This window comes from Tenrec ecaudatus, chromosome 7 (assembly GCF_050624435.1).
Source record: "Tenrec ecaudatus isolate mTenEca1 chromosome 7, mTenEca1.hap1, whole genome shotgun sequence".
In the NCBI taxonomy this organism is placed as follows: domain Eukaryota; kingdom Metazoa; phylum Chordata; class Mammalia; order Afrosoricida; family Tenrecidae; genus Tenrec; species Tenrec ecaudatus.
In genome coordinates, this window is record NC_134536.1 from 159,656,113 (window position 1) to 159,681,742 (window position 25,630).

The 25,630-nt window shown below is 44.2% G+C and overlaps 3 pseudogenes; all 3 read right to left on the reverse strand.

The window, feature by feature from the left end:
- Window positions 1–5,093: 5,093 nt before the first annotated feature.
- Window positions 5,094–5,627, reverse strand: LOC142452570 (deoxyuridine 5'-triphosphate nucleotidohydrolase, mitochondrial pseudogene; annotated as a pseudogene).
- A 4,210-nt stretch (window positions 5,628–9,837) lies between these two features.
- Window positions 9,838–11,257, reverse strand: LOC142453731 (eukaryotic translation initiation factor 2 subunit 2 pseudogene; annotated as a pseudogene).
- An 8,183-nt stretch (window positions 11,258–19,440) lies between these two features.
- LOC142452571 (heterogeneous nuclear ribonucleoprotein U-like) lies at window positions 19,441–24,799 on the reverse strand (annotated as a pseudogene).
- Window positions 24,800–25,630: the final 831 nt, after the last annotated feature.

The window sequence follows — 25,630 nt, forward strand, 5'->3', positions numbered from 1 at the left end:
ACAAGTCCAACATTAGCCCATATGGCTGACATCAATCCACAAAGTCCTCCTTCATCTCACACAACACACACTATGACACCAACTTCAGGCGGAAACCCGAATCAGTGAACGTGTAAGCATCTCAGCGCCGGCAGGGGTCTCCACACAGCTGCTCCAGCACCCAGGGCTGCATCGGGGTAGATCCATGTGGCTTCTCTCCAGGGATGTCTTGCAGGAAGTGAGCCTTGCCAGCTGAAGCAGGGAACTGGCTACGGCAGTCGCACCGTGGTCCGACCATCACAAAGCAAGAGACCCGAGAATTAGAAAGGCGAGGGATAAATCCATTTATCCCTCCGCCCTTCAATTAACCTCACATGTGTTTATCGGCCAGGTTGGCATAATAAACTAACTACCTCAAATATGCAATTCAGAAGCATTGACAATTATTGGCAATTGGAATTTAGAGACTGGGGACAAAGAGAAAAAAACAGTAGTAGGAAAATATTGCCTTGATGATAGAAACAAAGATGGAAATCCCATGATAGAATTTTCCAGACTAACAATTTCATAAAACATAGCACTTTCGACAACACAAACAGCAACTTCTCCTGATGGTATACACAGAAATCAAATCGACTATATATGGGAGGAGAGAGACTGGAGTTGCTCTGTATCAGCAGCTAATCTATGGAAGCCAGAGGCCAACTGTAGAATTAGCTCATCACATGTTCAAATAAGGGAGGGGGAGTGGGGAGGGAGGGGAAAATGAGCAGATATTAAGGGCTCAAGTGGAAAGTAAATGTTTTGAAAATGATGATGGCAACAAATGTACAAATGTGCTTGACACAATGGATGGATGGAAGGATTGTGATAAGAATTGTACGAGCCCCCAATAAAATGATTTAAAAAAACAACAAAGCAAAACAAAACAAACAAAATGCTCACATGCAAGTCCAGGTTGAAGGTGGAGAAAATTAAACCGAGTCCACAAGAGTCACAATACTACCTTGAGTCTATCCCACTTGAATTTTGAGAACATCTCAAGAACAGATTTGATGCATGAAACACTAATAACAGAAGACCCGGTGAGCTGTGGATGACATCAAAAATGTCATTCATGAAGAAATCAGAGGTAATTAAAAAAGACAGAAAGGAGCAAAGTTGTGGGCAGCGAGTTTTAAGGCCAACGTGCTGGGCATGTTGCTCTTCTTGCATGTGGTTCTCCATCACTACATGGCCATCAATGATCCCAAGAAGCAGGAACTAGAGAGGTGCTTTCTCAGTCCCAGGGTTCCAGGACATAGTCTGAGGTGAGATGGAGGTGTGCAGGCCCGCCCTCACCCTTCACTTCATCCCTTCTACCCACCACAACATACAAAGCAACTACACCTGGTGTTTCCCAAGCACCTTTTATTTCCTCAAAATCTTCCTTAACACTATGGAACAAGAAGCTCCCACTGAGCAGGGTGCACTATAGGAGTGTCTGGCTTTTCTACTGCCCCCCAAATATAAAAACATAGATGTATATGTTTTTAAAAAGTTAGAAAAGATCAAAGTGGGTGTTGGACATGATGCTGAAACTAGTTCTTCTTTGCTAAGGCAAATGGAAGAAATGTGACATCAAAGAGTTGAATAGGAACGTCCAAAGGGCAACTCGAGACGACAAGATCAAGTATTAAAAGGAAATTGGCAGAGACCTAGCGCTAGAAAACCAAACAGGAAGAGCATGTGCAGCATACCTTAAACTGAAAAAAGTCAAGAAAAATTTCAAGCCCTGGGTTCAAGCTTGAAGGCAAACTGGGTTGCAACAGATTGGATGATGCAGGAAACAAAGTAAAGTATACACAGAGAAATTGTATCCAAATGAACTATCCAACATTCAACCATTTTCAAGAGATAGTATATGATCAAACACCAGTGGTTCTGAAGGAAGAAGTTCATGCTGCATTGATGGCATTAGCTAAAAACAAAGCTCCAGAAAACAATGGAATGCCAATGGAAACAATTCAACAAGCTGGTAGAGTCCTAGAGGCACACACTCGTCCATGCCATGAAATCTGGAAGTCAGTTACCTGGCCGACGGACTGGAAGAGACTCATGTTTATACTCATGCCAAAGAAAGGTGACCCAATAGAATGCGCAGATTATAGAACAATGTCATTAAAATCACATGCAAATAAAATGTTGCCGACGATCATTCAGCAACAGTTGCAACGGTACATTGACAGGTAGGTGCCAGAGATTCAGGAGAGGATGTGGAACAAAGAATATTATTGTTGACATCAAATGGATAGTGGCTGGATGCAGAGAACATCAGCAAGATGTTTACTTGTGCTTTATTGGCTACGCAAAGGCATTCGACTGTGTGGATCTGAACAAGCTATCCATAGGCTTGAGAAGAATGGGAATTCTCAAACACCTAATTATGTTGATGTGGAACTTGTACATGGATCAAGAGGTCGTTGTGCAAACAGAACAAGGCAATATTGCATGGTTTAAAATTAAGAAACATGTGTGTTTGGGTTGTATCCTCTCATTCTACTTATTCAATCTGTATACTGAGCAAAGAATTAAAAAAGGTGGAGTATATGAAAAAGACGTCAGTATCAATTGGAGACAGGTGTATGTACATTAACAACCTGTGATGTGTGGATGACACAACCTTGCTTGCTGGAAGGGAAGAGGACATGAGGCACTTGTTGGTTAAGATTAAGTATTGCATCCTTCCATATGGATTACAACTCAATGTAAAGATGGCCAAATATTTACAACTGGATCAGTGGGTACTAACATCATGATTAAGGGAAGAAATCATGAATGGAAGAAAATCTTATTTCCCAATAGGATTACATCCCTAGGTGTGGGGCCAAGACTGCAGCGTGTATTTTGGGGACACACAATGTCATTCACAATACCTTTCTCATAAGTTAGTGGACATAGGAAGCCACACATTCCTGTGTATCTTCAGTAGGTTGACACAAAGGTGTTTCGCCATTTGTAGCTGCAAGGGAAACTTAGAGATGCATTATGAATCTCTGACAGTCATGCATCCAGCCCCAAACTGCGAGCTGAATGTCCCTCCCACAAACAGGCAGGATTTAGGAAACTAGAAAGAGAGCGGGAAATGGGGCCAGTGTGATGGGAATAATTGTCCTTTGTTCAATGCTAGATGAGCTGGCTGGGATAGGAACCTAGAAATATTGAAATTCGAGGGTATATAAACCAGGTGGAAACCAGATTTCAGTGAAGGCCCAGGAATGCAAACAAACAATGTGCCAATGGCATTGACTTTCTGAATAGGGACCTATAGGATCAGAAGCATTTAAGGATCTTAATCTGGTACTAGGACCTCTAGGGGTGCACTGTTAAACTCTTGGCTGCTAACCCAAAAGTCCAGGTTCAAGTCTATCAGCCACTCTGTGGGGAAAACCAACCTAGTGATTTGCTTCTGCCATGACTCGAGCCTAGGAAGATTTCTGGGGCAGCTCTACTTTGCTTGATGGGGTCACTGTGGATCAAACTGGACTTGAAGGTACATAATTACCACCTCCATAAACTGATCTTAATATACTATTCATAATAAAGAAGGGAGCAAGCACAAGACATAACAGGGGGATCAGAAAAGAGGCTAGTAACACAACCCAGGTGGGAAGTGGTTGTGTAGGGTAGTGGAAATGAGGAGGAAGAATGCCTCTTGAGAGGCATTTACTAGAATAACATACTAGGTTGGTCTAAGAGGGAGATGCAGGAGAAGAATTAGAGAAAGGCAAGTGTTAGGATAGGGTGACTGAGAGACAGGATTCACAGCCAAGGGGTAAACAAAAGTCAAACCAAACTCACTATTCCAACTCATCGCCACCCGATTGGACAGAGCAGAATGGCCCTTGTGGGTTTCTGAGGCTGTCAATCTTTACAGGAGCAGAAAGTCTCATCTTTCTTCTGAGGAACAGCTGGTGGGTTTGAACTACTGACCTTGCAGTTAGCAGCCTGTGATAGTTAAGTTTATTGTGCCAACCCGGTCAATAGGAACATGTGGGTGAAGTTTGCTCAGGTCGCAGCTTGATTGGAGGGCTACTGAGATAAATGAGATGGGCGAATCCCCTATCGCTCTTGCTCTCTGGTGATTGGATCAGCGTGCTGCTGCTTAACTAGATCTGTGCCTCAGCCTGTGTGCTCTACCACCTGTGGGCCAAGTCAACCTGCAGATCTTGTTGCTAGACCTTGAGGCTCCTTCAAGACGCCCTTAGCCATGCTACTGTGCATACTGGTGGCTCCTGTTGCCATGCATTGCTTGAGTTTGAGATCGCATCAGGCCTGCTTTGGTAAGCTCTCATGCTACTGACTGTTGCTGACCCCCCCCCCCCCCACTGCTGTCTGCTCCTTGTGGGTGGGCTGCTTGCCTTGCCTAAGGGAAGACTCTGATGTCTGCTTTCTTGACCCTGGACCCAACAGCCCATGCAAGTTGAAAGATTCCAGTATATTAAGTGTTCCATGAAAATTAGTTGAACTGAGTCCTTGGTACTGCTGTGTGGACTAATTAACTGTTATATTCCTTCTTGCTGTATAAACCTCTCTCTCTCTTTCTATACACACACACACACACACACACACACACATAAGTGTCCTGGTTTTGTTTCTCTAGAGAACCCTGCCTCCACCAGTCCTCTTTCAGCAAAAGGGCACTGGGAAATAAATCTGACTTGATAGGTTTTCGTTTGGATGAAATAGAATCAGAGCCTGGGATAAGGGATTTATTGCAGAAGACTCAGGAGGGGAATAAGGGAAATATGATGCTTGTTACCTTTCATGGAGTTGACCTCTGGGCTCGTGGTGAACCTACAACAACAAAATACAAGGGGATACCTAAAAAAATCCAGAAAAAAGTTCCACTTGGCAGAGTTTTCATAGTGGGGTGTGTTTGTGTGTGTGTATCTGTGTGTTAGGTGAGCATTGATCAACTCACTCTGAGTTAGTGTACACAGTGGCATCACCTGGGAAGATTCTCTCTAGTCACAGTGGATTTTTTTGTAAAAACAATTTTGCTCAAACTTTTTGTTGTTGTTTGTTTTTTTTTTTTTTGAGTGAAAACTCCTTATTTTACAAAGGGATAGAAAATACTAACAGAAGGTACATTTCCAATTCTTGGCCTAAGTCTTAGTTCTTTCCAGTGGAGCCAAAGCCCCCTGAGCCCCTTTCAGTGTCATCCAAAGCTTGAACTTCCTCTATTTCTGGATAAAAAATCCGCTCACAAATGAGCTGTGCAATTCGATCACCCTTTTTGACTTCAAATTTTTCTTTGCCAAAATTAAACAGAATGACACCAACATTTCCTCTATAATCTTCATCTATGACACCAGCTCCTACATCTATGAAGTGTTTTGCAGCCAAGCCAGAACGTGGAGCTACTCTTCCATAACACCCAGAAGGCACAGCGATCTGAATGTCCGTCTTCACCAAGGCTTTCTCCATGGGTGGGACTGTATAGTCATAGGCACTGTACAAGTCGTAGCCGCCGCCTGCGCGGACCCCTGGGTCGGGGCTGTGGCTCGCTCCGAGAGCTTGGCAAAGCGGAGCCGCACTGCGGCCTCCTCCACAGGCCGGGCCCGCTTGCTGGGAGAGCCCACGAGAATGGCTTCGGAGCACAGCATGGCAGCACGACGACGGTCGGAGAGCGGGCGTTGTTGTTTTTGTGATGAGCAATCTAAGAGAATAGGGTGCAACTGCGAAATTTTGTTTCTTACTTGGGACAGATGCTGCAGAAGCTGCTGTGATGTTGAACAGCGCTATGGGAAAAACTCAAGTGTACGAGTGGTTTTCTCGTTTTCAAAAAAGGTGAAATGTCAATTGATGGCCAACTGGACGTCTGTCAACTTCCTGAACAGATAAAAATGTCCGTTTGTGCACTTATGCTGGAACACCGGCAACGGACCGTTGAAGAGATTGGGGAAGTTATCTGGACTATCTTGGCGCTCCGCTCAGTGAATTTTAATGAAAGATTGGGAATGAGTAGGGGTTGTTGTGAAATTGGTGCCTCAGGTTCTGACTGACCAGGAAAAAGAGCGCCGACTGGAACCGTGCCATGGTTTGAAAGAACAGCTCTGACGCAACCCAGATTTTTCCCAAAGGTCATTACTGAGGACTAGACATAGTGCTATTCTTACGAGCCAGAAAGCAAACATCAATCCTGCCAGTGGAAGACACCATCGTCATCTTACCCAAAGAAAGCTTATCAACTGAAATCACAGGTCAGGACGATGCTCATTTTTTTGGGGTGTGTGTGTGTGAGAGGAATAGTAAATTTGGAGTTCATTCTAAGTTAGACTATTAATCAAGCTTTCCATGTGAAGACTCTGGAAAGACAACGTAACAGGGTGCCCCATACACACACACACACACACACACACACACACACACACACACACACACACACAAAAGGCCTATGACAGAAACGTGGGTAAAGGGAGATGGTGTAAAATAAGAAAATAAAAATAATTTATAAATTATCAAGGATTCACGAGGGTGGGAGGGTGGGGAAGGGAGGGGAAAAAAGAGCTGCCGATACCAGGGCTCAAGTAGAAAGAAAATATTTTGGAAATGATGACCATGTATGTACAAATGTGCTTGACACAATTGATGTACAGATTGTTACAAGAGATGTACGAGCCCCCAATAAAATGATTTATTAAAATAAAAAGAAAAAAAATTAAACTAACATACAGAGAGTCACAAGACTAACAGGGATCCTGACTAAAAAAAAAAAAGCCTTATTCTTGGCAGATGGGGGAGTGTTTTTGCCACCATGGCAATGCACCTGCTCACACAGTCATCTCAGCGTGCCAATTTTGGGCCCCAAACAACATGCCTCTCTTTCCCCACACACCTTATTCACCTGACCTCACTCTGTGACTTCTTTTTGTTTCCGGAAGTGTAGTGGGACAATGTAGTGGGACAATGTAGAAAGGACAGCGAGTTGATGACACAGAAGAGGAGAAGAAAAAAACAGAGGGAGGTGCTGTCAGCTCTCGAAACAGATGAATTGTGAAAAATGTTTCCAAGAATAGAATCGCAGATTTGACAAATATATTAAGTGGAATGGAGAGTACTTTGACGGTGATAGGGTTGTTTTATTAAAAAAAGAAAGAAATACATAGCCTTGAAAAAAAATCCGGTGTTTTTTGGGTACCCCCTTGTATGACACTACCTGGGCCTGGGCCATTCCCCTGATAAGTTGTGGATCAGGCAGTCATGATCCCTATGGTTTTCACTGCTGACTTTTGGAAGGAGATGGCAAGGCTTCTCCCTAGTTCATCACAGTCTGGAAGCTCTGCTGACACCTGCTCTGTTTTATCGCAACACTCAAACCTCTATAGACAGGTAGGGAAGGAGCAGAAGCTTGTAAGGAGGTGGGCGTTTCCGCGTGGCCTATCGGATGTTCTGGGGGGCACAGACCACACCACACGATTTATTCCACCTTGAGGCAAAGAGATTGAGTTTTGGTACTCTTGCATGTAGCTGTTGCTGTGCAAGGTATATATCCAAAAAATATCAATGGGTGTGTGGCTTGGCTCCTATTCAGCTCAGGGAAATGTTTCTGACAAGTGGAAGAGGCATGCGACTGTCAGTCAACCTCCCCGGCAGCTACAAAGGCCAGCAGTAAGAACAATCTGGGGGCAGGGCCCAGGCAGCCCTGATTACAGGGGAGCAAAAAACAAGGTTCATTTTGGGTGTGTTGGATTTGAAGTGGCAAAGAAATAAGGAATCCGCACATGGCTAGCAGAACACCGGAGCTGTAAGACAGGAGTACATGTGAAAGAATAAAACCAGATGTCCTCCCCCAACTCCACCCCTGAACCCCCACCCTGAGGAATGTACCGTTTGTGCTGCAATTAGTTCATTGAAAACTCACTTGCTGCTCTCGACTTTTTTTATATTGTTAAGATTTCCTATACAAGCAACAAAGCCCACATGGAAGAAGCACACCAGCCTGTGCGATCACGAGGTGGCAAAGGGATCAGGTATCAGGCATCATCAGAACACACAAAAGAATCATATCATTGTGAATGAGGTGGGGAGTGCGGAGTGGAGACCCAAAGCCCATCTGTAGGTCACTGGATATCCCCTTACAGAAGGGTCTCGAGGAGGAGACGAGCCAGTCAGGGTGCGATGTAGCAACGATGAAACATACAACTTTCCTCTAGTTCCTAAATGCTTCCTCCCCGCAACCCCACTATCATGATCCTAATTCTACCTTACAAATCTGGCTAGACCAGAGGATGTACACTGGTACAGATAGGAACTGGGAATCCAGAGTGAATGATCTCTTCAGGACCAGTGGTGAGGGTGGTGATATTGGGAGAGTGGAGGGAAGGTGGGTTGGAAAGGGGGAACTGATTACAAGGATGTACATATAACCTGGGGGAGGGACAGCAGAAAAGTGGGTGAGGGGAGACGTCGGACAGTGCAAGATATGACAAAATAATAATTTATAAACTTCCAAGGGTTCATGAGGGAGGGGTGAGCGGGGAGGGAGGGGAAAAATGAGGAGCTGATGCCGGGGGCTTAGGTGGAGAGCAAATGTTTTGAGAATGATGAGGGCACTGAATGTACAAATGTGCTCCACACAATTGATGTATGTATGGATTGTGATAAGAGTTGTAAGATCCCCTAACAAAATGATTAAAAAAAGATTTCCTATATAGAACTACAACCATGCCCCAAAGAAAGGCAGCGGATCAAGGGGAAATGAGGCAGGGGCCAAAGAGAAGATCAGTCATACTGTCTCATATGCCTGTGACTATTACTTTTAAGACAAAGCCAGAAAATGGAGTAATTACAAGGAAAATGAAGACAAAAGGTGATATGATGGGAAATAAAACATACACGTGCCAAAGCCACAGCTGAAATCAAACAAGAATTTGCTAAAGTGGAGCACCACCAAGAAAATGGAGAAACTAAAGGTATGGAGACACCAGCTCCTGGCGAAGAAAAGGAGGGAATAAGAGATGAAAAAGTTGAGGAGGAGGAAGGAGACAAGAAGCAAACAGAAAGAATAGATGAAGAAAAGCAGGAACAAAACGAGACGAGGAAGACCAAAGCCAAGTCAAGAGAAGATGCGGAAAACAAGGAAAAGAAAAAAAAAGAAGGCGGAAAAGAGGACAGAGACCGATAAGGAGGAGATGACACATAGGAAGGTCAAGATGGAAAAGAGGATGGGTTGTGATAAGAGTTGTATGAGTCGCTAATAAAATGCTTAAAACAAACACACAAAACAAAACAAAAAAAAGATGGAAAAGAGGAAGAAGATATAAAAGGGAAAAGAGGGGGAAAGGGAAAGGAGATGAAAAGGGGGACAAAGAGGAAAAGAGAGAGAAGATGAAAAAGAGGAAGAAGAAAAAAGGAGAAAGAAGGCAAAAAGGGGGAAAGAATTCAGAAAAAAGAAAGAAGGTGGAAAAGACAACAGTCAGAAATGGGAAAGAAGATGGAAAAGAGAACAGTCGGGAAAGGGAAAGAAGATGGAAAAGAAAATTTAAAAGAGGATGAAGACGGAGACTATAAAGGCGAAGGTGGAAAAGGAGAAGAGGTAAAGGAGGAGAAAGAGGAAAGGATGAAGGTGGAAAAGAAGAAGAGAAAGATGGAGGAAATGGGAAGGCAGATGAAAATGTGCTCAAGTTGGGGAAACCGAGGCCAACGATAAAGAGGTAGCAAAAGAAGAGTATCAGACTACGGCTTAAAGCTGCCCGATAGAGCTGTGCAATTTGGTAATACATACCCCCATGATGTAATGTTCATAAGGATGGCTAGTCCATCAAATACTTCATAAACACTGCTTTTCTTGAGCATATTTGGATTCCAGAGCACTTTTTTTTCACTGTTATAATAACTTTAATTTATCTTGCATTTTACAGAAGTCTATGAACGATTTTAAAGAAGCACCTCCTCACCCCATCACGTTTCTGACAGCTGTTAAGTAGGCAACGTGGATGTCGACCGCTCGTGCCTCGGCATCTTGCAAGGATTTCACAGGCCAACCAGCCACAAACCAAAGCACTTGGCAGCTTTTCTATCTTGTTTTCAATACAATGGTGTATCCACTGCTGGTAAACCTGTCCAGCCAAATCTCCACAATACATTTTGCAGAATCAGTGGTGATTAGCAAATTAGTTAGCTTTGGCACGGAGCTGTGCTCGCTTGCCTGTGACAGCCTGGAAGCCGGTTTTGACGCTGGCAACAGAGCATCGGGAGTGACAAGTTTCACACTGTAAGAAATAAAGTCGGGTGTCCTTCTGCAGGATCGTGTCTGGTGATCGGCACGTGTGACACGTGACGTATTCCTTGATATATCTTCTCAAGACATTTTCTATATGTTTCTGTTGGAATCGTCCTTTGATTACAAGCTGGTTATTACCATCTATAGAACCACTTGTACCCAGTTCAGCCAATAAAAATGCAAGGAGATGTTTGGGCTGACGATGCAATAGTTTGCAGATATCTGTAAAGTTGACAAAAGACGTTTTCTTGGTTCCTACTCAGACGACCTGTGGAGGTTTCATGACTAATTTCCTCTTCTCTCCAGCAACCATATCTGGATTCTTTTCCCTCACGATGTTGAACAATCGATTCAGGAGCTCTTCATACGTGTAGTCTCGTTCTGAGCCGGCCCAGGCAGGGCCTGTCTGGTTACTGAATGATATGCCGTCATCTTTTTTGCTGTCTTCATCTTCTAACGCTTCGTCTTTCTCTAGGATTTCATCCTCGTCTGGGAACTTGACGTTCTCATTTTTCTTCTTTTTATTGCCAAGCATAATGTCAAGGTCGTCCTCTGGCTCAGCTGGCTCTTGAACATCACCTTCAAGTTTAAGATCCTTTACGCCTTCTTCAGCTTCATCGATATCAAATATCTTTTTAGTTTTTTTTCTTCTTTTTCTTTTGATTAAAAGAGTTCAAGTCATCTAGATCATCTGCAGCATCTTTTTTCCTACTGTCCTCCTCATCAGCTTCCACATCTTTGTCCTCTGTTGGCTCTGGCTCCACTTCCTTGGTTTCTGAGAGTTGGGTTTCTTCAGTCTGTGCATCCCCTTCCTCATCCAGCATAAAGGGCTTCTTCTTCTTCTTCTTGCTCATAGTAGGATCAAAGATCATCTCGTCCCCGGACATGGCTGCAGATCGAGTGGGCTCAGCACGGACGGGAAGTCAGAGAGGTCAGCTCCAGGCCTCCGCAGCAGCGCCGGTCCTAAGGATACCTCTCCCACCACCGCACTAGGCTCTTGCATCAGCGAAAGGGAACCGTCCAGAGCACTTTCATAGACTTCTTCTTATGACATTTTATCTATAATTTTTATTATTAGTATAATGGTTAAGTATATGAAATATGCAGTGATACATTTAACTTTGTGAAATTCATTTTTGTGCAAATTACATGTTAAATCTTCGGATTTTAATTTTGCGTTTATATGTACGGTCACAGCACGGGCAGACCACAAAAGAAAGGATTTCATCCAACATTCTTTTTTTCATTTAAGCTTATTTTTTGCCTTCCCTTTCCCTCCAGTGAATATGTATCACCTAACTTTCTTGTAGGTCTCCAAATTGCTTTTATAAAGAATGTAAACTGTCTTAATTGAATACTGAAATAAAAATGATCTTTCCTGAATACAACTTGATTAGAGGCTTTTGGAAAAAATAAATTGAAATCTCATTTTGATAAGATGACAAATGCTTATTTCAGAAGGGCAGTTTTAATTATACAAATATGTGAATCCAAATTATGTAACTGGATTTATCTTAATAAAAAGACTCTTGGGGGAAAATGAACAGCCAATATTAAAGGCTCAAGTAGAAGGCACATGTTTTGAGAATGATGAGGGCAACAAATGTACATATATGCTTGAAACAATGGATGGATGGATTGTGATAAGAGTTGTATGTGCCCCCAATAAAATGATAAAAAAGACTCTTAACAAACAAACAACAACCAAAAAAACCCCAAAACCAGATATGTAGGTATGGGAAGGAACCCCGGGGAGTAGTGGTTATGTACGGGGTTACTAGTCACAAGGTTGGTAGTTCGAAACCACCAGTGACTTTTCAGGAAAAAGACTGGGCTTTCTACTTCCACAAAGAATTACAGTCTCAGAAACCAGTAGGGACAGTTTATCTCGCCCTGCAGTGTGGTTATGAGTTGGCCTTGACTCGATGATAGTGAATTTGAGTTTTTGAATAGATATGGGGGCAGGGGGAGTGTGATGCTTTGGTCCATAGCTGATCACTTAAATCAGAAAGTGGGAAGTCCCTTAAAGGTCATGGAGAGAGGGGGGGGGGGGTGCAGTCCTTTAGAGTGGAAGTATACATGGGAGAAAAGGAAAGAATGAATGAGACAGGGGTGATGAACTTTTTCTCTCCTATCGAGGGTCATTTGGATATTCAGAATAGCATTCAAGGGTCATACAAAATTATCAACTTAAAATATAGCCCGCTGTCTTTGGTTCAACATTTAATTAACTCATCCCTAATGGGGGACCAGAAATGCTTCTCGTTGGTGGTGTGTGATGATGTTGGTATCGGTGAGCTGGTATTGGTGATTTTGCTGGCCTTATATGGCTCTAGTGTTGGGCATTCCCCTCCCCTGGAATAAGGGAAAGAAGAGATGAATCAAAACTGGACAAAGGACCTAAATAGATATTTATTCAAAGAGCAAATACAGGGAAAGATGCTCCATTGTTAGGAAATGAGACTCAAAACCACAGTGAGATTTCATTTCAAGCCACTTAAATGGCTCTAATTTTAAAAAATGGAAATGCCAGGTGTGGAGGAGGAGTGGAGAAATTAAAAACTTGTCCATTGCCGGTGGGATTGGACAGGTAAAATGCTGTAACTACTGGGGAAGAGTTTGGCCATTCCTCAAAATGTTCTCTCCCCCGTGGGTTTCCGAGTCTACCTGTATATGGGAGTAGAAAGCCTCGTCTTTTTCCTGAGGAGCTGCTGCTGGTTTTGAACTGTCCACCATGTGGATCACAGGCCAATCCATAACCACTACACCACCAGGGCTCCTTAGAACTACATATGTACTCCCAAAGAACTGAAAGCAAGAATGTAGACAGACACGTGTACACCAATGCTCACTGCAGCTCTGTTCGCCATAGTCAAAGGGTGGAAATAATCTAAATGTTCGCCAATGGATGAATCAATAAACAAAATATGACACACACACACCACTGCATATCACACAGCCATGAAAAGAAACCCATCCGTGACAAATACTACACTATGGATGAACCATGGATGTATGCTGAATGAAATGAGTTAGTTACAGAAAGATACATGTAGTTATGCCCTGGCCACATACTAGTTATATGTCACAGGGTCAGTGGTTCGGAATCAGTAGCCTCTCAGGAGAAACTTGGGGCTTTCCCCTCCCATAAAGAGTTACAGTCTCGGGAGTGAGGGGGCAAAGGGGGTAAGATGAGCTGATACCGAGGGCCCAAGTAGAAAGAGAATGATGATGGGAACAGATGTACAAACATACTTGACACAATGGATTGGAAGTAGGGATTGTGAGAAGAGCTGTAAAAGCCCCCAATAAAGTGATTAAAAGAAAAAAAGAGAGAGTTAGTCTCAGAAACTCATGGGGACAGTTCTACCCTGTCTGAAAGGGTCGTATGAGTCAGAACTGACTCGATGGCAGGGACTTTGATTTCTGTTTTTCATTTATGGGAAGTTTCTAGAAAGGCAAGTGTGGGGACACAGACGGATTTTAGTGGTTACCAAAGGTGGGTAGGAGGTTAGGCGAGAGGGGAGCTCATTTGTTGGACACTGAGACTAAGTGAAGAAAGCTAGAAAGAACGGGAAACAGATGGTGGACATGGTTGGACACCACATTCGACACAATATAACTAATGTCATTGAACTGTATGGGGTCGGGTGGCTCTAAAAACGGTGTAGAAACCAGGGGCTGAGGTGGAGAGCAAATGTTTTGAGAAGGATGAGTGCAGTGAATGTACAAATGTGCTTTGCACGATGGATGGATGGATGGATGGTGATAAGAGTTGTGTGAGCCCTTAACAAAATTATATAAAAAAACTTGTGTAGAAAATGGAATTATGAAAAGATGATGGAAATTTTCCACTAACTTTCTGAAGGCTTCTTGTGTATGTGAAAGGGTTGAAGGACAAATGTTTTGTTTCACATGCATTTACCACAATGAGGAGAGAGAGAGAGAGAGAGAGAGAGAGAGAGAGAGAGAGAGAGAGAGAGAGATTGATTATTAGTGGACAAGTACTTTCGTGTGATCATTGACTTTACACAATGACTGGCACCAAAGGAGGAAAGAGGCTGAAGAGGACTGAGTGTGGAGAGGCTGATGTGCTATTTGGTTCCTGCCAGCTGGGAGGTAGTCGGTGGCCTTTGAGAACACTGTCCCGCAGACAGAGTAAAGAACTCCACAGTGAGGCTTGGTAAAGGCTTCCTCATTTATAGGTGGGGTTCGGATGATGAACAAGTTCCATCCCTAAATAGGCTTTTAAATTGAATTTGTACATAAGCGGGAACAACTCGGGATGGTTTTCAGCTAATGCCAGTCAAATGTTTTCTTTCTTTCTTTTTTTTAAACGTTTTCCTAAATATATCATGCGTCTTTCTATGCATAACAAGGAGCCCTGGTGGCCTAACGGGTGACAGGCTGAGCTGCTAACCACATGGTCAGCGGTTCAAAACCATCTCCCTGGACTATCCTGTCCACGTTACAGTCTTGGAAACTCACAGGGGCTGTCCCACTCGGTCCTATAAAATCCTAGAGGGTCTTTATGGGTCGGAATCAACTCCATGGCAGCGAGTTGACGCAAGTCTATGCATAATAAAAAATTAGAGAAACAGATACACGAAAACATCTTTAACATAATAATACAATAATAATAAGAATAACAACAACGAGGTTCTGATGGGTGTCGCTGAGTAGCACGTTTGTTATTATATGTGTACACATGTACCTCCAACATTTAACATAATAGGCATTATGGGGTTAATTGTTAACTACCAAAAAGCCAAACTCACTGCCATTAAGTTGATGCCTATTCATAATGACCCAATGGGACAGGGTAAAACCACCCCAGGGAGGGGGGAAGGGAGACTCCGGATAGGGCAAGATATGACAAAATAACGATGTATAAATTACCAAGGGCATATGAGGGAGGGGGGAATGGGGAGGGAGGGGGGAAAAAAAGAGGACCTGATGCAAGGGGCTTAAGTGGAGAGCAAATGCCTTGAAAATGATTGGGGCAGGGAACGTATGGATGTGCTTTATACAACTGATGTATGTATATGTATGAACTGTGAAAAGAATTGTATGAGCCCCAATAAATTGTTAAAATAAAAAATATATATACATTTAAAAAAAACCACCCCAGGGAATTTCTGAGATTGTACCTCTTTTTTTTGTGTGTGATTAAAGTGAGTTTTATAAAAGTTAGACGGCCCAGGTTTTACACAGGCACCTCAGGGCACTGCACCACCACACGTGGAGTCCTGAGGCCAGAGGAGACGGCTGCACGGCCTCTGAGGAGCAACCTGAGAAGCAGAAGGGACACTAACTCTTTACAGGAGTAGAAAGCCTCATCTTTCTCTCCAGGAGTCACTGGTGGTTTTGAACTGCGGACCTTGCCGTGAACAGCCCAATGACCTGGTAACCACTACAACACCAGGGTTGCTCTTTTAACGACAGGCATAGGAAGTTGGGCATTGGAATCTGGAGGCTGCCTGTGCTGCAGGTTCGGCTAAAAGAAGACCACGACAATGTCCAGTTAGCATCGCCGAAGTCTATTCTTATTAGCAGGCTCGCCTGGGCTGCAGCGGAATGTTGAAAGGGGACCTCTCTCCAGAATGCAGCCCCCTTTTCGAGGCCAGTTTTTTTTATATCACTCAGGGAGGGTAGAAGACAGGAAGCAGAAGAAAAAGCAAGTTAACATACATATAGCACTCAGTGGGATTACAGAAGAAAACCACCCTGATTTATGATCCCATTCCCAGATTTATCTAGCTTGTCTTCCCAGCGGGGGAAGGAAAGGGACACGCCTGTCCCTGAGAGAAAGACTGACAGCATCTCTTGATGAGGGGTGAGGAGGTAGTTTAAACAAGAACTGCTCTAAGGAGCAGTTACAAACCTGCATTCCATTGTGATGTTCAAACAGACGACCTCAGGCCAGGCAGAGGTCAGCCGAAGGGGGCTGGAGCGGGCCAAATGCGTCAGGGAAAAGTGTTCTGGGGTGGGGCTGGGGCAGTTCTCCTTAAAGGTGGTGATGTGAACTTGTCTATTTCACCCGCAGTCCCTTTTCAATCTCATCAACTCTTAATTTTCTATAGGGTACTTTCTTTTACTTTATATGTGGCTCAGTCCCGCAGGCCCCAAAGGTTCTCTGCATCCTGCTCAGCTGATGTTGCTCAACAAATCCGCACAGTTTCGTCGCAAAAAAGCAAACCTCTGCTGGTGGATTCTGTGTGTCAGAATGTGTGACCCAGTTCATTTAGTGATTTTAACCAAAATTTTCTCCTTACTAAAAGCTTGTAATAAAATTAGGGACGATAAACACGTTTTCACTTCTATAGAGAAAACTGATCCTAAGAAATCCAAAGATGATGGAAACCGCTTTTGGGATCCAGGTCCATTCACCTGGAGAAAGGGCTATGCATTTATGTTTTTACAGAATAAAACTGATGGACTTCCTTTAAAAGGACGCAACCATGTTTGGAGAAAGACGGACAAGGAAGAGATGGAGAAGCCACCCCACATTAATCATAATTACTTTTTCAGGTTAATGACACCCCGAAGAGAGGGGCTATTTGTTTATAGTTTCACAGGCAAAGGAGATAGGTGGATTTCTCTTCAGCCAGCAAGGCCCAGAAGAAAGCAGAGAAGCTGATGTGTGACCAGACCCCCTGTCCTGTTACTGAAGTTATTCAAAACGTCAAGAAGACCTGGCAGATTCCTGAGAATGGTGATTGCTGACTGCTGAGATATTTCTTCCATTGCTGATGCTGCCTAAGAGAAACTCTGGGACTCTATCATAACTGAACATTGTATACAATAGTGACTGGACTATTACTACAAACTTGTTTTGCTGAAAGATCAAGATTTTGGACTTGTCAATTAATGCTATAATGTGATTGGAATGTAACTGATTTCTGTGTAACTCCTTGCCTATATAATGTAACATTGCATGATTGGGATTTGATTAGGAAACATTTGCAAGGGTTTAAGAGAAACATTTCGTTAGATGTTGATCAGCTTAAAAAGGATATTTCCTATACATTCAAAGACAAACTTGAGGCATCTCCTGGCTCTGATATAATTAAGCAGTTGGTGAGTGGCATGGAAGGGTTGGACCCGCGAGCTTGGGTGCAAAGTATCTCACATAGCTTAACTTCCAGTCTGACTTGTTTATCATCATAGTTGTGATGTTGCAGGCTCCTGTCGCTTCTATAGGAAGCTGAGAGATATGAAGAGAGACCATGTTGCCTCCGTGACACTATTAAATCTTAAACATAATGCAGAGAAGGGAATGTGGGATACTAGCACTGTACGGAAATAAAACTGGGACTTATTCCCTGACTTGAATGGAGGGAATCTGGAAGACTAGAATTCCACGGCTGGAAGACCGCCACTCTGGTAGTTGGGGATATAGTCCAGGTACAAGTTCCTGCGGTTGTCTAAGTTTTCCACAGTCTCTCCCTTAAAGCTGTGCTGCAGAGTGAGCACATGGTTGATTCATTCTCCCTATGGAAGCAGACATTCCTATTTGGCTCTATTTTCTTCCAGCCGTGGCATCCAGCCCCTCTCATACCTTCCTCCAATAGCAGATGGCCCAGCGCCTGGATTCAAAATGTTTGTGGTAAGCCTGAATTTTTGGCTATATTAATTGGATCATGAAGTTTTGCCTTGACAGCTTTTAATGTATAGAAAATAACCATGTTGCCCATGTGGCTTTTGAATTTTATATATAAAACAAAAGGGGGACTTTTAGGGGGAGGTCAGATGCTCACAGGCATCTTCCCTGAAGGCAGTCCCTGCCAGACTGCTGTCTCCCCACACCACAGGGGTGGGGGCCTGCGACCATTAGCTTGGTTCCTGTAGGTGGAGTTCACACCCCACTGATAATGGTCTCTATCAGTTGAGCCAGGAAACAGGCCAAACCTGATCTGTGGCATCCAAGGTTAGGCTGCCATCCTGTACCTAGGATCTACCCATCTCATCACGTGTATACCCCCAATCCCTCCTCTTCCTACTGTGTATATGTCCCTAGACCACCCCCTCCCATTACTGTATTACCTGTAGCACAACCCCTTCCTGTGACATGGGTCCTCACCTGTAATTAGGGGGCTTGCATGTCCCCAGAGAATATAAAAAGCCTGGGCTAGCATTAAATATCCTGCACCCTCCCTCCATGTGGACCGTCAAGCGGGGCTGAGGTGAGCATGCTCCCATGAATCCTGTCTGACTCCATTTATTTCAATATTTCTCTTCTATCTCTCATGCTCTCTATAACTCTACTACGATCTTTACTTATTATCGCTGTACAATTGCGACTACTGGACCTGCAATGATGTGTTAGGGGCTGGTTTCCCTGACAGGCAGAGTTATGGGAATGGTTTCTTTGCTCCGTGATGGTGGCTGGGGCCTCCACTGGAAAAGAAGGATATGTGAGGAAATAACAAAGATAGACATTTGTGGTGGAAAGCTAGGAAACCATCTCAGATATATCTCCACATATGTGTCTGTCAATGGGTGCTGGGTATCAGCTGGGGGCACAGCTCCTCTCTTGTGCTTGGGCCTGGTCTTGGGGGTTGAGTGGCCGTGTTCATCTGGGTTGATTAGAAAAGCAAATTCAGAGACACTCATATGTGTAAGAGAGCTTTATATCACACATCAGCTGTACATTGAGAAAACAACCCTGTGCGGTCCTAAGTCCGATATTAGTCCATATGTCTGATACTAGTCTATAAATTCCTCCCCAGGCTCACACAGCACATGCAATGATGCCAAATGCAGGAACATCACAGGCTGGTGGGTGAAAAGTCTTGTGGATCCAATGGGCAGTGTAAGCATCTCAATGCTGGCGTGGGTCTTCACATGGCTCCTCCTGCTCTCCAAGTGTCTTAAGAGCAGGAAAGTGAAGCAGAGAGAGTGTGTGGCCCACCTCCAGGGAGAGAGAGAGGAAGTTCCCAGAATCCTTATGAGGATTTGGAGAAGGCCACACCCACAAGGAGGCATCATCAGGCCGTGATCTGATTGACAGGCCAGACTCCGCCCCTGCACTTGTTTATCAAGTTGACATGAAATCATGTGGCTGAGAGAGAAAGCACCATCATAAACTGGATTGCTATTGTTGTTTTTAATTTAACTTTTTATTGTGAATTGGGTGAAGGTTTACAGTTGGTTTTTTTTTTTTTTTTTTGAGAAATATCTATCAGCTCGTTTTATTTGGGTGTCCAATAGTATCCTTGGTGATAATGCTGACTCCATGGCTTCTGACCCCAGAATTGAGCCTGCTGCCACTGGGTGTAGCCCTGCGATTGATTTTTTTTTTCAGTTAGCTTTCATCTTATTTGAGTTCATTAAATATTTACTATTACTCTTTCCATTTCTATTTCCTATAAGAAATAGACTTATTTATAGTACAAATTGCATTTGTCAGCTTAAATATATGCAAGGTCTTAACATCTTACATCACGTGCAACAAAGGTAGAAGCTACAAAGACTATAGCTCGCAGGTCTACAGAATAAAGTTTGGACTCATTAGCATGACTTTTAAAACTTTCTATAACCTGACACTCCCCACCCCCCGGTTGCCTTTCCAGTTTCAAGGCTCGGTCATATCGTTTCATGAGTTTCTTTTTTTAACCATTTTATTAGGGGCTCATACAACTCTTATCACAATCCATACATACATCAATTGTATAAAGCATATCCGTACATTCTTTGCCTTCATCATTTTCAAAGCATTTGCTCTCTACTTAAGCCCTTTGCATCAGGTCCTCTTTTTCCCCCTCCCTCCCCGCTTCCCCCTCCCTCATGAGCCCTTGATAATTTATAAATTATTATTTTGTCATATCTTGCCCTGTCTGATGTCCCCCTTCACCCCCTTTTCTGTTGCCCATCCCCCAGGGAGGAGGTCACATGTAGATCCTTGTCATCGGTTCCCCCTTTCCAACCCCCTCTCCCTCTACCTTCCCAGTATCGCCACTCACACCCCTGGTTCTGCGATTGATTTTTATAGCCACGATTATTTCCTGGTTCTCCGAAATTCTGGTTATAGTTCCCGCTGTTGGGCATTCCACCTCTGCTGCAGTTCCCTCTGAATATCCACCCTGGCTTGGAAAAACAGGGCCCCTGGGGCATGGGTAGCCGATTCCACCACTTCCACCACCTCCGCCACCTCTCTGTGGCACATTATCCCTTCTAGTCCATCCACCACGATCCCCAGGACCTCCCCCTCTGAAGTTTCCACCGCGCATGTTGAATCCTCTACGTCTTCCATGGCCACCACCTCTATTAAACCCGGTTTTTGCCCTTCTTGTTTTATTGCTCTTCTTGGAGCCAGTGTTTTGTTTCTTTTCTGGTGGAAGAGCCTTTTTGCTCTCTCCCTTCTTTTGCTCCGAAAGCTTTTGGGCTCCCCTTTCTGAAGTTCAACATCTGCTAATTCCATCAAAGCCCTCAGCTAGACTTCCTTTCACGTTGAGAACAGCGTGTTCTGAAAGGCCTTTTCCTACCGCTTCTGCTTTCTACTGTGCTATCTGCTGAACGGCTTCATCTTTTGGGCAAACAGCTACAGCTTTTTGTTGGAAGCCTGCACACAGGCACATTTCTCTCTGCTGGGCAGCGGCAGACTCCATCGTCTGATTCAAAATGAAATTTCCCTTCTGGCGGGCAGCAAGCTCAATAAACTTTCCAAGACACCGTGGGGCTCGCTGCAACAGTGCGTTCAGTTTCCCAGCATCTGCCACTTGCTTCTTAAGACCTGCCACCTCAGGGTGCAGGGTAGCAACGGTGAAACATGTAACTTTCCTCTAGTTCTTAAATGCTTCCTCCCCCCACTATCATGATCCCAATTCTACCTTATAAGTCTGGCTAGACCAGAGGATGTACACTGGTACAGATAGCAACTGGAAACACAGGGAATCCAGAAGAGATGACTCCTCCAGGACCAGTGGTGAGAGTGGCGCTGCCTGGAGGGTGGAGGGAATGTGGGGTAGAAAGGGGGAACTGATTACAAGAATCTACGTATCATCTCCTCCCTGGGGGATTGACAGAAGAGAAGAGGGTGGGAGGAGACATCAGACAGTGTAACCTATGACAAAATAATAATTATTTATGAATGATGAAGGGTTCATGAGGTAGGGGGGAGTGGGGAGGGAGGGGGGAAATGAGCAGCAGATATTAAGGGCTCAAGTACAAGGCAAATGTTTTGAGAATGATGATGGAAACAAATGTACATATGTTCTTGACACAATGGATGGATGTATGGATTGGGATAAGAATTGTACGAGCCCCAATAAAATGATTTAAAAAACAAAAAATTGCCACCTTCATTTTATCCACAATGGTATTTGCCCCAAGAATGTTGTGTTTACCAGGACTTTCTGCAGCATGTTTAGTAACCCAGGTAGTTTCCCTGCTCCCTGGCGAGCCAATCATCGTCACAACTTCACAAGCCTTCTTTTCTTCAGGGCCTTTTGGTCCTCTGACATGATCCTCTAATGGAACATTCTGGATAAAAGTATGATCGCCAGGTGTTGGGAAATATGGCATCTCCTTCTGACCAAAATTAAATTCAACTGCACAGTTGTGGCAGAACAGGTGGGAAGAGCGGCCGTCCGGCAAGAACTTCCTTCCTGATGTTGAAGGCAACACCAAGATCTTGTCCATTCTTAGCGTAGGAGAGTTCCACTTCATGGCTTTCAAAGTTAGCAAAGCATGTTATCACGTCATTTTCATCAACCTTCTCTACACCGTCTTCCGTCTCACAGTTGCATGTTTTTATTCCTTTTGGAGAGTCCCGATCAGGAAACTCTTCTTCACCAAGGAACATTCTTCCACTTGTGGTAAGGGACCAGCCGATTCGAACTCCATGAATGTCAATATCTTTCGTCTATAAATGCCCACCTGGGATCTTTTCTGGAACCTTCATCTCAAAACAAACTCTTCTCTTCGAAACCCCGAAAGATGCTCTTCCACCAGCCCAAAGAAAAGCACAACTCCCCACAGTAAGGGAAGAAGCATGGAGGTGATCTCTTGATATTTTACAATGGAGACCACAGGGATAAGTATCAAGACAAACCACTGTGTGATCGAAAAGCTCATCTTCTTTAACAGGTGGCCGAGGAGATTAGGCGCTGCTACATTTGTTCTCCGCAACGTCCTCAAAGTCTCCACGACCGTGATCTGCTGCTGGAGGTCTTTTAACGCCTTGCTTTTTCATCTCCGCCTTTCGTTTCTGTGTTGCCGTCTCCTAGAACACACAACACCCTTGTAGGAGAGGAAGGCGCAGAAAGAACGAACGAAATAACTTTTTCTATTTTTGAGTCGAAAAATACCCTCGACTTTCCCATCCTTAAAAAAAAAAATTCTTTTTAAATGGACCAAATCAGTTGCGCATTCAAACAGCGTGGAGTACGGTTCGATACTGTCAAGAAGGTGAGAGATTGCCCTTCCGCTTGGTGATTCGAGAAAGCTAAAGAAAAAAGACAAGAGTCTAACCCTTTCTGGACCTTTCCTGCCTTCTAAACTTTGTTCTTGGGCAAATGCTGTCCTTCATTTATGTATTTTAAACCTTTTCTTCTGAGTTAGGTGAGGCTGTCCAGAGCAGACCATAAGTTTTACCTTCACCAGTTCACACACAACATCTCCATTCCATCCATTGCCGTCCCCTCTCTGTACCCACCTTTCCCACCTCCTACTGTGTTTCCTGCTCACCCTCTGCACCTGGACCTTGGGCACATGCTGCCATTTTGATCTTAAATGGTTGATTATTCCAGCTTGTGGTAAGTTCAGTTCCAGACTGAAGGGTGACTAGGGGCCGTAGCCTTGGGGGTCCCACGATTGCCTGTCTGACCACTAAGCCTATTTTCCTTTATGAGTTGGGGTTTGGTTCCACATTCTTCTCCCACTCTGTCTAGGACCCTCTAATGGGATCTCTATCAGACCAGTCGGAAGGGGTAGCCAGGCACCATCTATGTCTGGTCTCAACATTGGGTAGACTGAAGACTGCATTGCCCACGAGTCCATTAAACGACGGAATTGTCCCCATGTCTTTTGACTTTTCATCACTCAGGGTGTTGCACCAATGTTTGCACCTGAGATGACTGCTCATAGCTTTGAAGCCCCTCATTGCTACTTACCAACGTAAGAGGTAGAACATTCTTTGAGAACAGTTAGGTGTTCCCAGAGGCACGGATGGCTCTGCACCCTCAGGTCCAATGCTGCCCCTTTGGATTCAACTATTTGACCATCTTAAGGAGTGCACACCTCCCTCGTGTTACTGTTCCTCGGATAGACTCACTTGATACTTGGTTGAAAATTGAGCCAAGGGGGTGAGCTCAGTTCCATGCCTTAAGAAATGACTAATGCCATCGTCCCAGGGCTTTCACCACTCCTTATCAGAACAGTAAGTCTACTCTTTTTTTATTGTTTAATTTTAAAAAATCATTTTATTGGGGCTCATACAACTCTTATCACAATCCATACATACATCAATTGAGTAAAACAGCCTTATACATTCATTGCCCTCATCATTCTCAAAATTTGCCTTCCACTTGGGTTCCTGAAATCAGCTCATTTTCATTTTTTCCCTCCCCCTCCCACCCCGCTCCCCCCTCCCTTGTGAACCCTTAATAATTTATAAATTATTATTTTATCTTATCTTACACTGCCCGGTGTCTCCCTTCACTTGCTTTCCTGTTGCCCATCCCCCCGAGAGGAGGTTATAGGTAGATCCCAGAGATCAGTTCCCCCTTTCTACAGCCCCTTCCCTCCCGGTATCGCCACTCTCACCATTGGTCCTGAGGGGTTCATCTGTCCTAGATTCCCTGTGTTTCCAGATCCCAACTGTACCGCTGTGCATCCTCTGGTCTAACCAGGTTTGCAAGGTAGAATTGGGGTCATGATAATTGGGGGGGGGGCAAGGAAGCATTTAAGAACTAGAGGAAGGTTTTGAGTTTCATTGTTGCTACACTGAACCCTGAGTAATTCATCTCCTCCCCACGACCCCTCTGCAAGGGATGTCCAGTTGTCTACAGATGGGCATTGGGTCCCCATCACGCACTCCCCTCATTCACGATGAGTCTATTCTTTTTTATGACGTTGAGTTTTGTTCCACAGTTCTCTCCCCCTCTATCCAGGACCATCTCTGTTTGAAACCACAAGACGCTCCTTGGGAGCAAGATGGACTTTCTACTCTTATAGACAGTTATAGTCTCAGAAATCCACAGGGGAAATTCTGTCTATGAGGTTGCCACAAGTCAGAAATGGATCGGAGGATATTGTTGAGGTTTTTAAAACCGAGGACCTTCTAATGGGATCCCTTTCAGAGCAGTTGGTAGTGGTACCTGGGCACCATCTCTCCCTTCTGGTCTCAGACTCATGGAGGTTGAGGTTCATGTGGTCCATTAGTCCTTTGATCTGTTTCCATGCATTTGAAAAAGTGTCCCTTTTCTTTGCTCCTGGTGGGGAGAGACCCATAGTTTCCCTTTGGATGGGCAGCTCATGAGATTTTAAGACCCAAGTCACGACTCAGACAAATTAAGAAGTACCGTGGAGAATTTTCTCTGTGAACTCCATGAGGGCAATTTAACTTGATGACCTCCATTTCCCTGTGCTGTGGTCCTGAGCCCCCACTCCCCACACCCCCTCCACCCCAGACCCAGAGACTCATACCTTCAAGGTGTTTGGCTATGACTAAGACATTTTTATAACTTGACTCCCTGTATGGTCTACTTTTGTTGCTATTGTTCAGTCCCACAGAGTGAGCTCTGACTCTTAGCAACCCCCGCACAACAGAATGATCCAGCACTGTCCTCACGGTCACGGTGAAGTTGGAGCCCATTGCTGCAGCCACTGTGTCCATCATCTGGTCAAGGTTCTGTCTCTTGTTGGCTGTCTTTCTATTCTCTTTCACTTTACTACATGCGTGAGTATATTTGCAGCATTTGAAAACTCATATGTAGAACCATTCTCTGTCAAACCTAGATATGTTTGTGATTGACTGCAGTCTTTGTTTTGCTAATCCTTCAAAAAACTCTCTACAAAATCTCTCTTTAAAAATTGTTATAAGCAGTGCGATCACGAGGTGCCAAGGGACCAGGTATAAGGCATCATGCAAAAAAAAAAGATATATGTGTGTGTGTATGTATGTGTATATGTATATATATATATATACATACCATATTAAATGAAGGGGGAAGTGCAGAGTGGAGACCCAAGGCCCAAGTGTCGGCCAATGGAGATCCCCTCATAGAGGGGTTTAGGAAAGGAGATGGGTTAATTAGGGAGGGTGCGAGGTAGTACCGATGAAGAACACAGCTTTCCCCCAGATCCTGGATGCTTCCTCCCCACAACTACCATGATCCAAATTCTACCTTGCAGAACTGGATAGGGCAGAGGTTGTACACT